We start from the raw sequence: 14,547 nt of genomic DNA, 5'->3' as shown, positions 1-14,547 counted from the left end.
CCCTCTTGGCAGTGATCCCTGCCACCTTGAGGAGCAACTTCATATTTTTAACATACTTTTTACCTTTTTGCTCGCTTACTAATTCATCTGCCGTTAACTTGACAGGTGTGGACTGATTAGACCCCATGTTTAAAGGGTACACGACCTAAAACTAACACGTCAACCTGGATGTCTGGTCTGTGCCGTAGTGCACTTCCTCTTCTGGACCAGCAACTATACACATCCACAGAATACCCAGACTTCTATCCCAGTCCACAAACTCACAACACAAACGGGTTGTCCTACCAGGAAGAAATGTCACGTGGGTGACAATAACTAAATTCACCCTCACTATATCTTACTTCAAGTACTAGTAACCTCTGTTCACACTATATTTATAGTTTATACACCTTATTTGAACAGTCCGTCCAGAACATCAATACTCAATGATTAAGCCCAAAATCAAGGGTTTTCCCCAATGTATTCAATCCTAGGTAAGAATACACTGACATCCACTAAAACAAGACCAATGAGTATGCATACAACGTTCAACTCACTGCTTAGCAGGAAAACTGTACCAGGTAACAGTCAGGGCTCTTTCCCCCACTTTATAACACTGCACCTGTACATAGAAAACCCTTCCAAATCTTCTATTCACGAAGATCAGGTCCAAGACCTTATCAAACATCAACTATCGACCGAACTTGTTACACACCAGTGTATCTCACAGTATACACAGCAGTATACATAAACAGTTAACTAGTTACAAGTTTCTCATGCACTCAAAGAAGAAACAGCTTCAAAGTATCAAAGTACATGCTTGTGACACTTCCCCTTTTTTCTGCCGTACGAACAAAGCACACAGGATTTCCTGTTTCTCGTAAGCCAGCAAGTACTTCGCTTGCTGCAAATAGACAGACATTTCAACAGGTAGACACAGGTAAACACAATGACATAACAATAAGGACACTATACATACCATCCAGGTGGCTGATCTCACCTGCAGATATAACTATATATATCCATATATATATATATAACCAGCGTATATAACAACTTCCTCATTTTACTCTACCTTTAACTCAGAGAAAAACGAAACTTAAAACTTCTGCTTTCTCCCAGAGCAGACAAAAACCTCAAAACCACATTACATTTCATGTGATTTAGAATTACATTTATACAGACAGCTTAAGGTGAACCTGACCACCTTGGTGTGGGATCTCTTAGGACGGCTTATCTCATGCGAGATGGCGGTCATTAGGTGTCTAGACTGGGACAGCCCAACCCCCCTTTCGAAATGCAAGTACACGCATGAGGATTGCAAGGTGAGATTATACAAATGTTCTCACCTGCATTTGGAGTGCGCATCTCCATTCCTTGTCGAGTAGTTGCCTTTCGACTCAAGGTGTCAGTACGGCCGTCCGCCATCCAGAGCTCTGTCCTAAGGTTCGGTGGGCGCCACTGTTAATGTCGGCCATAAATTTACGTTGATGCAATCTAGTCATGCATCCCTCTTAAACTGTCTGCAGTCCAAATTATGAGTCACTTGTGGTAGCATGCATACCACTCTCTTCCACACACACCAGAGATGTACTCGGATATGAATAGAAAGTAAGACTGATTTATTCCGGAAGTTGGACAAACATTTAAACGGAGTTATTGGCTAGGTGCCAAGAATACGTAACACGTCTCCTATTGGATAAAATAGAACAGCTTATTCTGTGATATACAATATACTGTAATGTGCTTGCTTCCTCATTTATATTAAGCAATGTCAGCATGATTCACTCATTAGATGAATAGCCCAGACTGTCTGAGTCTTATGTCCAAATGCGGAACTAGGTGCGGTACACAGTCTGAAACAGCATCTTAAATCCTGGCTTTTGGATATCTTCATATATACTCCTAATAGTTCATAATCTTGTCCTTAACACAAACACTCCCTGTAATTCACCAGTGGCACGTACAATTAGAGTCCCTACCTCCACACGTTAACCCCACAAAGTTGCTGGTTCCTGAATAAAGTAAAACACATACCATATTTTAATTCATGACAAAGTCCTTATTTTTAGATTTCTTCCTTTTTTAATTGTGGATAATTTTTTTGCTCAAACATTTTACAGCATGTTTTTATACTGTTACCAATTGTTTGTCCCTGATTCTTCTGCTTTTTATACATGAAAGTGGTTTTTCTGCTGCATGTGTCATTCCAACCCGCCAATTTTTTTATTTGGGGGTGTAGCTTGACATTTTTTTTCTTTTTTCTGTGTTGTATTTATGCTGGGATCCTTGGATCAACTGCAGATATGTTGTTTTTGTGCTGTATGTCCTGATGAAGGGAGAAGAGCTCCTGAAACTCGTAGACACAAGCTACAATAAAGGAACATTGATCATCTCTCTGTTCTCCTTCCTGATGAATAGCGTGGCATAAACCCCTTCTCTATTGTGCTCTGTATTCTTGTTCTTAAAAATGAAGGATATTCCATGTAAGAAATTGCCAAAAACTGAAGATTTCCTACAACGGTGTGTATTACTCCCTTCTAATTCTAGTCATAACTAGTGATGGGCAGACTCGTAGATAACCACGACCGGCGGGTCTAATTAGGTTAAGAAAGAACCCAGTGCTGGCCCAGGATTTATCCAGGTTATCTGGCAGGATGGCGGTCCCTATGTAAGTCTATGGGGACCAGAATCCGGCGATTAAAAATGGTGGTAAAAGGAAAAGGGGGATAGAAGCAAACGCGCTTTACTTACTGAAGCGCCAGCGGGGCTGTAACTACTTCCAGGTCACTCACTTTCAGGGCCACTCATTTACCTTCATGCATGTGTACTGCTTTCCCTCCCCACCGGCATCTGTGACTTGTTGCAGTAAATGTTAATACAGAGATCAACCAAAAAATAATAGAAAAACAGGCAGGCCAAAAATGGCACCTGTATAGCACACTCAAGGCATTACAAAAAACGGAGAATGAAAGAGTAAAGTGCAAATGCATATTTTATTGAAGAACAACTGGCATGGTTTAAAATTGGCAGCAAACCCAAGCCGGCAATGTGAAGTAAAGTTTGTAAAATACAATTCAGATTAATATACAAAAGAAGGGGAATCTGAAAAACTGGGTCCTAAAATGTGTCATAATATATAAATGCACAGAAGCACCCCAAATGCACAGATCATAAATCCAGGGGTTTACACATATATGGATGTACACAAAGGGTCATCTAGACCAGCACTAAATGAATTGAAGTGATAGAATTATACACTCTGAAAAAACAGAAAAATAATGACATATCAAAAATGTACATTTAACAGAGAAGCTGGTACCAAATTGTAAGGACTCTGAGATAACAGAAAACCATTATAAATGCAAAGCCCTATCAGTATTAAATGCAGAGATTGACCACAAGGTGGTGCTAACAGATGCTAATGCAAAACCATAGTTGTTTAGGAAAACCAGTTAAAACAGACCCACTTAGATAGATCACATACCCATGAGGGTTACAGAATGGGCTTGGGAAGCAGTAGAGAGGCTCCATCATGAATACCCAGCACAGATAAATGATAGGGCTATAGGCTGCAGTCCCAACCATGCACTTATCGTGGCTGTGTATCATAATAAGAGGAACCACATGCAGCTTTTTTTTTAATTATTTAAATAAATAATTTAAAAAAAAACAGCAAACCAGCATGTAGTCCTCCCCAATTTTGATTCCCAGCCAGGATAAAGCTGGGGGCTAGTATTAATAGTCTGGGAGACCAATTGTTATTCGTTCCCCCCAGCATATAAATAGCAGCCTGCAGACGCCCGGGATTGTCGCATTTTTTTTTTTTTTTTTTTCTCTCTTTTGGTGGGTGTGCTCTGACCTCATTCCATGAGGTATATAATGGTGTATAGGCTCTCTATACAGCAGATTTGATGATTCTTTGCTGGTTTGTCCTGAAGAAGGGAGCTGTGTTCTCCTGAAACGCGTAGACTTGACCTGTTATGAAATAAAAGAAACATTAATCTGAGAAGAATCCAGTAGTCTTTTGGCGCGGCTGTGAAACCCATTCTCTACTACTCAGTGTTGTATTAAGGGAGACATTGAGGGTGCAGGTTGAAACGCTAGGGGAGGTGGAGGAGGCATAAGCAGTAGAAGAAGTAGTAGATTCAAACATATGTCCCGCAAGCCTTGGGGATTTCAAGAATTATGAACTAGTCCTTTCCCCACCTGCTCCTACAGCCACCACAGTCACCCAGTGCTCAGGCAGCGAGATGTAAAGCCCCTGCCCATGCTTGCTTGTCAAAGTGTTAGTAGTGAATAGCGATGAGCGATGTCCGAGGTTCAAAGTTCGCCAATTTCATGTTCAAGTGATTTTGGGGGGTGATTGAGTCGTTCGACGAACTCAAACGATTTGCTAAAAGTTTGGTAGTACAAGTTACGTTCGAGAACGGTTCGATCAACAAAAAGCGTAGCTAGTTACTAGCTGCCTTCTCACTGTAATAGTGTGAGTCACTGTGAATCATGATATTATCAAAACTCAGCGTATAGTGTGCGGGGGGGATGGGGTTTAGATCTGTGCTGCTGCTGAGTGCTGAAAGAATGCCAATCGCCATTTTTTTTTTCTAACCGCGCGTACAGTGGGGCGGGCCAGGCTGTCAGCAAATCACAGCAGAGTGGATTTTTGCCATACAAGCAAGGCCATGTGTCATAGGCTGTGCATGTCACATGTCCTTGCCCTATAAGACACGGATATTTTCCCCGTCGCCGCCATTATCTCTCTGCTGCAGGTGGGTGACAGTCACAGCTCACGCTCCCGCTACTGCTGCTGTGTGCACTATAGACATACAGTGCAATCTACACAGCGCTTTAGGGATAAGGGAATACTTCGAATTTCAACCCTTTTCAGGGCTGCATTACAGCCGTTCATAGGCATTGTTGCTAGGCAGGTCCATGACAACGCTGTGCAGGGCTTTAGATAACAGCATCTGGCTACATCAGCTCAAGCAATTCCTTGCTGCATTTTTTCATTGGCAGGGATAGAAACTGAGGCTTCCTTTGCTGTCCTGCTACCTACAGCTCCTCTACATTCTACACACCTGCCCATTTTTGCTACGCAATCTTTATAGCAAACAGTGCTGACACTTAGTTGCATACTAAAAGTGTCTGGGATACTAACTTAGTGTTCCTCTGGTGCCACGCAAGGTACACCACCTCTGCATTGTACACACCTGCCCATTTTTGCTACGCAATTTTTATAGCAAACAGTGCTGACAGTGGCATACTAAAAGTGTCTGGGATACTAACTTAGTGTTCCTCTGGGGCCACGCAAGGTAAACCAACAGTGCTGACCCTTTGTGGCATACTAAAAGTGTCTGGGATACTAACTTAGTGTTCCTCTGGTGCCACGCAAGGTACACCACCTCTGCATTCTAAACACCTGGCAATTTTTGCTACACAATTTTAATTTCAAAACGTGCTGACACTTTTAGGGACATAGTAAAATTGTCAGGGATCCTACCTTAGGGTTCCTCTCCTGTCAAGCAAGAAACACCACAGGTGCATTCTGCACTCCTCTCCATTTCTGCAATGCAATTTTTAACTGCAGGTAGTCCAGGCAATCTGTGACGACGGTGCAGGCATGGATATAATGTTGCTTTCATCCAAAGGGGGTTTTCTTGATGTCTGAGAGAGCTCAACACCAGCAGCTGTTTCCACTTCAAAAACAACTGACGACCTGCCAATCACACTGCCTGTAGCGGGTAAGGGGTGGAAGGTCAGCGTCAAAAAACATGTGTGACTGCTGTCCTCAGTCACAGAGGATGGAGAGCACGCAGATGCACTTGATGGAGCAGATGGTGCTTGCACAGCCCCGCTAGGCCGCATTCTAGCACAGTAAACTTCCCATTGCGACTTATGATTAATTTAAAGTAGTGTACAGGGTGGGCTCCCCAGTATACAGCAAAACCACACACTAGAAAAAGGACTCTAGGCAGTTGGGTTGATAAATGATTGCTTAACTTTCCAAAAACAAACAATAAGAACCATGGCATAAAACTGAAAGAAAGGAAGAATCTATTCACAATTCCCAAAGCCTACATCCCTATGCTGCGACACTCGTAATGATGATTTATACCCCCTGCTCACCAACTTTTGCCTAACCAAGGGACTGTCTAAACAGTTGCCCACTACCTGGTAATCCCTCTGTGTAGTTGGAGTAATTGTGTGTGTGTGTGTGTGTGTGCGAACACAACTTACCTGTATCGCATCACAAGAGTTTACAACTTCTCTACCTAAAGATAGACAAAACCCATTACCCCCTCCTGAATACTCTTGTTAGCTGAAGCCTCACAGATTAGGCAGATGATAACAGTGTGAAGGCAAACCACACAGCTCAGCAACACAGTGCTGGAAATCTTGTAAAGCAACAGTCAATGCAAACATGTGTCGCTGTCCCTCTATGATTTTAACTGTAACTGACAAGTTGACAGAGCAGAGGCATCAAGTCTTATTGTCTATAAAGTCGGTCTAAGCAGAACAGATATGTGTTTTGCTAAGAAAACAAAGTGTTGCGTGCACGCATTACTGTCTGGTCCCAGCCTACCATAGCCGGCTACTGTGGTGTACAGTTGCCATCAATACAGTGTTTACGATCCTCTCCCGGTAAACAGTATAGACAGCACCGGAAGAATGTTGGTCTCCGGCACAGGATGCTGCTCACAGGTGTTACGGTCCTCCTCACCAAACTCCAACATGAGTCCCCTCGCAATTCACCAAAGTGTTTCCGCGGTGGCTCATTGCTGTAACGCACACCTTTAGCTTTTCCTTCACTTGACAAACAGCACCTCCTCCGCTCTCCAAGTCCACAGCCGAAGACCATTTTTCTATTGCTATAGTGACCAAACAGTCAAAGACAGATGCAAAAAAACAGCAGCCCCTTGTGGGTAGTCTGCAACAATGCATGCAATGAACGGCAAATAAGCATGTTGCATTCACAGTGGGTAAAGCTCATCAATACACCCTCACGCTATGACTTCATATCCATGTGGCACGAAAAAGCTGTGGAAAGATGAGGTGCAATAGGGTCTTACCCGGTATGACAAAAGGTGGTGAATGTCAGAAGGAACACTCACCTGGTAGGGTTGTGTCAGTCACAACCCCTTTGAAAGCATGTAAATAATGTGGAAGGCAGCGGTCCCGCAGCAAGGAGTAGTTTCAAACAGCAGGAGAAAAGCAGGTTTTGAATACCACGCCAAACCAGAGGAGGTGGTTTGGCGCGGTATTCAAAACCTGCTTTTCTCCTGCTGTTTGAAACTATTCATATCCATGTGACAGTTCATGGACGAAGTACTCAAAGTAGTGAGTTTTTGGCTTCGACTTAGAGATTGGTGACAAATCTTACAGATGACATGACTTGGGTGATCTTTTGCGATGTAAAAAAAGCCCCAGGCTAGGCAAGGCTTACAACTCATGCGACCGGCAGAGCCACCACGACTTTTGCTCAGAGGCAGAGTTGTGGCTGAGGATGCAGTTGTTGACGTGCTTCCAGTACTTTATCTCTGTCTAGGAAGACACAACGTAACCTCGTCGTCAGTAGCATCCTCCTCCATCTCCTCTGCTGACCTCATCGACTGGCTGACTTTGGTTTGAAAGTAAGTGGGGTCTCCAACCTTATCATCACCCTGTGTGTTTTCACTCCCCTTGTCCTGACTCCTCCGAGCAAACCTGTTCCTGCCCTGACCGAATAATAAAGTTGTCGCCTCATTGTCTCCACCACGATGATTTACAGTTTGGGAATGAGGGTGTACATTATGCTCAGCACCTTCTACATCGGGTCCTGGATCCGACTTACAAAGCTTCTGGGCATCAGTGCAGATTATTTTGTTGTCTGTACTCACTGCAGCTTTGTAGCAGACCTCTAATTCCCAGGATATTGTGTGACTAAACAGCTCTGCAGACTCAACCATCTCTGTTACCCCATACACAGCAGGGCTGGTGGAAACTTGTGAGCTGTTTGGAAGCAAGTGCGATTGGTTTGACGCCACAGAGGAATGGAGTATTTGGGATATTGAAGTTAAAGTGGAGGAGAGGCCACTTGATGGAGCACTGGAGATCCATTGAAGCACCTGCTCTTTTGTAGCCTCATCTACATTTGGTAGCGATGGTCGTGTCCTTGAAAAAAGGGATCATATCAGATTATCCAAGGAAAGAAGTATACCTCTTATTTTGGCTGGTAGTTGGTGTTACGAATTGCTGCCGCCATAGACGCAAGCAGCCATCTGCAGTTCCAGTTGCGCCCAAGCGTCAGCTGCCATTTTTGTCCGTTCCTCGGGTCGTACAGCTGGCTGCTTCCTCATTCACGTCTAAGTGTGGCGAGACGGCTAGTGTGCATGTGTGTGCCGATGTATCACAAACACAGCCTAAGTACAGTGTTTCGCCTAGTGAGCATGCTCAGCATGACTGTGCCATTCCTGAGGCTAAGTCCTCAGTTTGTGCTACTGTGCATTCTCCAACACTTAGTGCGAAAAGCATCTTTGCACAGGTACTTGGACTCCATGCCGTGTCTAAGTCCTGTGTTGTGCCTACAAAGCATGCAGAAGCTGAAAGTCTGATTTCTGAGACTGTTTTCAGGCAAATGAGCATGCTCAGGCACTTACTGCATCAGAGGCTAGGTCCATAAAGGAACTCAATGGCCATGTCCGTGAGGTGTCATTCCATGATAGTCCAGAGGGCATCAGGTGTCCCGATGATGTGGCCACTCCGGACTGGCTCGCAGAGGCCCGCCCCTATGATTTGGCACCTCATCATTGCTCGTCAAAGGATGACTGGTGAGGTGTTTGGGGCGTGGCTTCCATGAGGTCATAATTGAAGTGGCGGTTCCGAATAGGCCGCTGGTTATGTCACTGATGACGTGGCACTCTGCTTTTGGCTCATGGAGGTGCATTGTGGTCCACCCTGGGTTGGGGCAGACCCTGGTTAGAAAAGGAGCTGGAGACAGCAAGGAGGTGCACAGTCTTCTATTATGCTCAGACAGAGCACACCTCCATGTGTTGAACCCATTGCGGCTTTAGGCCAGAGGTAGGCAGGGATAGGGCATTGGTGCAGGACGCCACCACACTTGGTAATGCAGAATGGTTACGACCAGCTCCTGTCCTACCAGTCCTGCTACTGCAGCACAGTGGCATTAACTGGGCTGCTGCTGCCGCTGCGCCTGCTGTCCAGAGGTGTGCCCCCTACACACATGGACAGCGTACCCAATGGCTGTACCCAATGGCCAGCGTACCTGTGTTGTTAACAGGGAGTTCCTGGGCTGGGAGGGTGTGTGGACCCTGTGACGCAAACAGGGTTCCCAGTCTCCAGATCCGATTGTCGTCTAACTCGGTTCAGGCTACTATTTGTTTCAGAGCCCCCCAGCACAGAATCCTCTGCCTAACCTTCGGGTTGCCAGCATCTTCTTTTTCATCTAGGAGCATAGTGGACCCCGACTGGCGATTGGGATATATACCACCTTATCCAAATCTGCCAGTCCCCCCGTAACAGATGGTGTTTCTTCAGCAGATTTTACTGTTGCTTAACCACCAAACCCGCAGACACAAACTGTTTTCCCCTTTCTAAAACACCTGTTCCCCTTTCCACCAACATCTAACCATTTTACACTTATAGTGTGTATGACCAAATTTGCATCTCTGCAGGGACACCTTACTCAACGCTGTCTCAGCACAGCATCCACCCCTCGGTCCCTCAGATGTGGACAAGTGAAAGACCATTTCCTTCTAGCCATGACAAAGCTTTGAGATTCACTCTGTGCAGCACTGGTGTTTAGTGGCAAAGCCGATCTAAGATTGCGCACCAGCTTCTGCTGATACTCCTGCATATGTGCGTCCCTTTCTATGGCAGGAATTATTTTGCCAAATTTTGTCTTGTACCGGGGATCTAAGGCGGGCTTTGCACGTTGCGACATCGCAAGCCGATGCTGCGATGTCGCACGCGATAGTTCCCGCCCCCGTCGCAGGTAAAATATCTTGTGAAAGCTGGCGTAGCGAAAATTATCGCTACGCCGGCTTCAAATGCACTCACCTGCCCTGCGACCGTCGCTCTGGCCGGCGACCCGCCTCCTTATTAAGGGGGCGGGTCGTGCGGCGTCACTGCGATGTCACACGGCAGGCGGCTAATAGGAGCGGAGGGGCGGAGATGAGCAGGATGTAAACATCCCGCGCACCTCCTTCCTTCCGCATATCCTACGGAAGCTGCGGTGATGCCGGTAGGAGATGTTCCTCGCTCCTGCGACTTTACACACAGCGATGTGTGCTGCCGAAGGAGCGAGGAACAACATCGGACCGTCGCGTCAGCGTAATTATGGATTACGCCGACCCTGCACCGATGATACGATTACGACGCTTTTGCGCTCGTTAATCGTGTCATCTAGGCTTTACACACTACAATGTCGCATGCGATGCCGGATGTGCGTCACTTTCAATTTGACCCCACCGACATCGCACCTGCGATGTCGCAGTGTGCAAAGCCCGCCTAAGAGTGTGGCCACTAGAGATGAGCGAACTGGTCGCGGTTCGGCTCGAGGTCGGTTCGCCGAACCGAGGTCCCGTTCGAGTTCGGTTCGTCGAACGTTCGACGAACCGAACTCGAACTGCATAGGAAACAATGGCATCACAAACACATAAAAACATCTAGAAAACACCCTCAGAGGTGTCCAAAAGGTGACAAACAACTCACAACACAACAAAAACACATGGGAAAGTGACAAGGACAAATTCTCATGTGAAAACAAAACAGCGTTACGAGGAAAAAGAGGACGACACACAGATATAGGCATGGCATGCCCTTCTAAAATCATGTAAAACACCGCAAGGTGACTCCAAGCGGAGTCTCCCCGCAGAGCTGACCACAACTCCTCAGCTGTGTGACTCCTATAACCAAGACATGTCAAGCTAAAGATCGCCTGATGCCGTTGCGCTCTGCTGCCAGCATAGTAATGAGGGGTGCGTGATTCCTTCTGCGCAGTGAGAACGCTGGTGACCTGACCAGGCAGGCTTCGGGCGGAGGTGGAGGACACAGATGAGGATGAGGAGGCAGAAGCAGTGGCGGAACTTGGACAGACAGAGGATTGACACACAAGTCGTGGGGACGGCAAGACTTGTGCAGCAGACCCTTCACCATCTATCACCATAGTTACCCAGTGCCCAGTCAGCGACATGAAACGTCCCTGTTTATGCTTACTGGTTCAAGTATCGGTGGTGAAATGCACCCGTTCACAAACAGAGTTTCTCAAGGAAGCGGTGATGTTGTGTGCGACATGCTGGTGTAGCGCGGGCACACCTTTCTTAGAGAAGTAGTGGCGACTAGGCATCTGGTACTGGGGCACAGCGACAGACATAAGGTCTCTAAAATCCTGTGTGTCCACTAGGCGAAAAGGCAGCATTTCGGTAGCCAAGAGCTTACAGAGGGATAGAGTCAACCTCTTAGCTTTGTCATGGGTCGCAGGAAATGGCCTTTTATTTGACCACATCTGAGGGACAGAGATCTGGCTTCTGTGTGTAGACGGTGCTGAGTAGGGTGTCCCTGGAAAAATGCAGGTTTGTGAGGAAAGTGCAGGCGGAGACATGATGTTGCCTTCATCCAACGTTGGTGCTATCGATGTCTGAGAGAGCTGTACACACTCACTTGTTTCCCCTTCCAAACCAACTGATGACCTACCAAGCAAACTGCCTGTTGCGGTTACAGTGGTGGAAGTTGTGCGTGGAAAACCAGGTGTGACAGCTGTCCCCACAGTCCTAGAAGATGAAGAGCGCGCGGATGCACTGGAAGGGGCAGGCCATGGATGGTTTGCTCCGCTAGGCCGCATTGCAGCACGGTGAACTTCCCACTGGGACCTATGATATTTATTCTTATGACGATTCATGGAAGAAGTTGTCAAACTGCTGAGGTTTTGACCTCTACTAACAGAATCACGACAAATTTTACACATCACATAATTTGGGCGATCTTTTTCTATGTCAAAAAAGGACCAGGCTAGGCAAGGCTTAGAGGGCATGCGACCTGCTGAGCCCCCCCGACTAGTGCTCGGAGGCAGAGTGGTGGCTGATGATGCAGTTGTAGACGTGCTACCAGTGCTCCGACTCTGTCCAGGAAGGCGCAAGGTAACTTCGTTGTCGGTTGCATCCTCCTCCACCGCCTCTGTTGACCTCCTCGATTGCCTGACTGGGGGTTGACAGTAGGTTGGATCTAGAACTTCATCATCAATTGTTGTGTTTGCACTCCCCTCCCCCTCAGACCGAGCTTCTTCTTGCCCTGACCGAATATTTAAGTTGTCATCCCAATCTGGTATCTGCGTCTCATCGTCATCAGTATGTTCCTCATTGTCTATAACCACAGGTGTTACAGTTTGTTACAAAGGGTCAACATTATGCTCAGAAACTTCGTCCTCACGGCCTGAATCAGATTCACAAAGGTTCTGGGCATCACTGCAGACCATTTCCTGGTCTGTACTCACTGTAGCTTGGGGGCAGACCTCTGATTCCCAGGCTATAGTGTGACTGAACAGCTCTGCAGACTCAGCCATCTCAGTTCCACCATACTGTGCAGGGCTGATGGAGTCTTCAGAGCTGGGAGAAAGCAAGTTTGATTGGGATGACAACTCAGAGGACTGGTGTTTTTTTTTATGCGGTACTTGAGGTGGCTGAGAGGGCACTTGTTGGACCACTTGAGATCCATTCAAGCATTTTCCTTTTTTGGCCATCATCTACCTTTGTTCCTGTTGTTCGTGTCCGTAAAAAAGGGAGCACATCGGATTGTCCACGGTAAGTAGTAGACATCTTACTTTTGCTGGTAGATGGTCTATCTTCAGCAGATGATAATGGAGCTTTGCCACCTTCCCCACGGACAAACCCTTTTTTTCCTTTTCCACCTCGCCTCTTCCCCTTTCCACCAGCATCTGTCATTTTGCCACTCATGTTGATTGCGACAAGATTGTGCACTGAAAATGTGGTAGTAAAAATTGAGAGGTGGTGTAGATTGCAGCGGTGGTCTAGCTTTATTAACAGCAGAATAATAAAGAATTTATATCCCTGACAATGCAACTATGGCCCTTAAACTGGCAGCATAAATTGCTAGTATAATGGCTTAGTTATAATGAGTTTGAGTGTGCAATGCAGGCAGACGTGCTGCAAATATCTTTGCACTACTGGGACTATACAGAAGTCCAATAGCCACGTTTAGGATGCCACTAAGTTCACTCAGTGTTTGCTAGTATAATGGCTTAGTTATAATGAGTTTGAGTGTGCAATGCAGGCAGAGGTGCTGCAAATATCTTTGCACTACTGGGACTATACAGAAGTCCAATAGCCACGTTTAGGATGCCACTAAGTTCACTCAGTGTTTGCTAGTATAATGGCTTAGTTATAATGAGTTTGAGTGTGCAATGCAGCCAGACGTGCTGCAAATATCTTTGCACTACTGGGACTATACATAAGTCCAATAGCCACGTTTAGGATGCTACTAAGTTCACTCAGTGTTTGCTAGTATAATGGATTAGTTATAATGAGTTTGAGTGTGCAATGCAGCCAGACGTGCTGCAAATATCTTTGCACTACTGGGACTATACAGAAGTCCAATAGCCACATTTAGGATGCCACTAAGTTCACTCAGTGCTTGCTAGTATAATGGCTAAAGGTACCGTCACACTAAGCAACTTACCAGAGATCCCAACAACGATAGGGATCGCTGGTAAGTTGCTAGGAGGTTGCTGGTGAGCTGTCACACTGCGACGCTTCAGCGATCCCACCAGCAACCTGACCTGGCAGGGATCGCTGGAGCGTGGCTACACGAGTTGCTGGTGAGCTCACCAGCAACCAGTGACCAGCCACACGTGCAGAGAGCAGGGAGCAGCGCACACTGAGCGCTGGCTCCTTGCTCTCCTAGTTACAGCACACATCGGGTTAATTACCCGATGTGTGCTGCAGCTAAATGTGCACAGAGCAGGGAGCAGCGCACAATGCTTAGCGCTGGCTCCCTGCTCTCCTACTTACAGCACACATCAGGTTAATTAACCCGATGTGTCCTGCAGCTACACGTGCACAGAGCAGGAGTCGGCACTGACAGTGAGAGCGGCTGAGGCTGGTATCAAAGGTAAATATCGGGTAACCAAGGACAGGGCTTCTTGGTTACCCGATGTTTACATTGGTTACCAGCCTCCGCAGAAGCCGGCTCCTGCTGCCTGCACATTTAGTTGTTGCTGTCTCGCTGTCACACACAGCGATCTGTGCTTCACAGCAGGACAGCAACAACTAAAAAATGGCCCAGGACATTCAGCAACAACCAACGACCTCACAGCAGGGGCCAGGTTGTTGCTGGATGTCACACACAGCAACATCGCTAGCAACGTCACAAAAGTTGTTCGTTAGCAGCGATGTTGCTAGCGATGTTGCTTAGTGTGACGGGGCCTTTAGTTATAATGAGTTTGAGTGTGCAATGCAGGCAGACGTGCTGCAAATATCTTTGCACTACTGGGACTATACAGAAGTCCAATAGCCACGTTTAGGATGCCACTAAGTTCACTCAGTGTTTGCTAGTATA

The sequence above is a fragment of the Anomaloglossus baeobatrachus genome, chromosome 5 (assembly GCF_048569485.1).
Source record: "Anomaloglossus baeobatrachus isolate aAnoBae1 chromosome 5, aAnoBae1.hap1, whole genome shotgun sequence".
Lineage (NCBI taxonomy): Eukaryota > Metazoa > Chordata > Amphibia > Anura > Aromobatidae > Anomaloglossus > Anomaloglossus baeobatrachus.
This window is presented reverse-complemented; position numbering follows the sequence as displayed.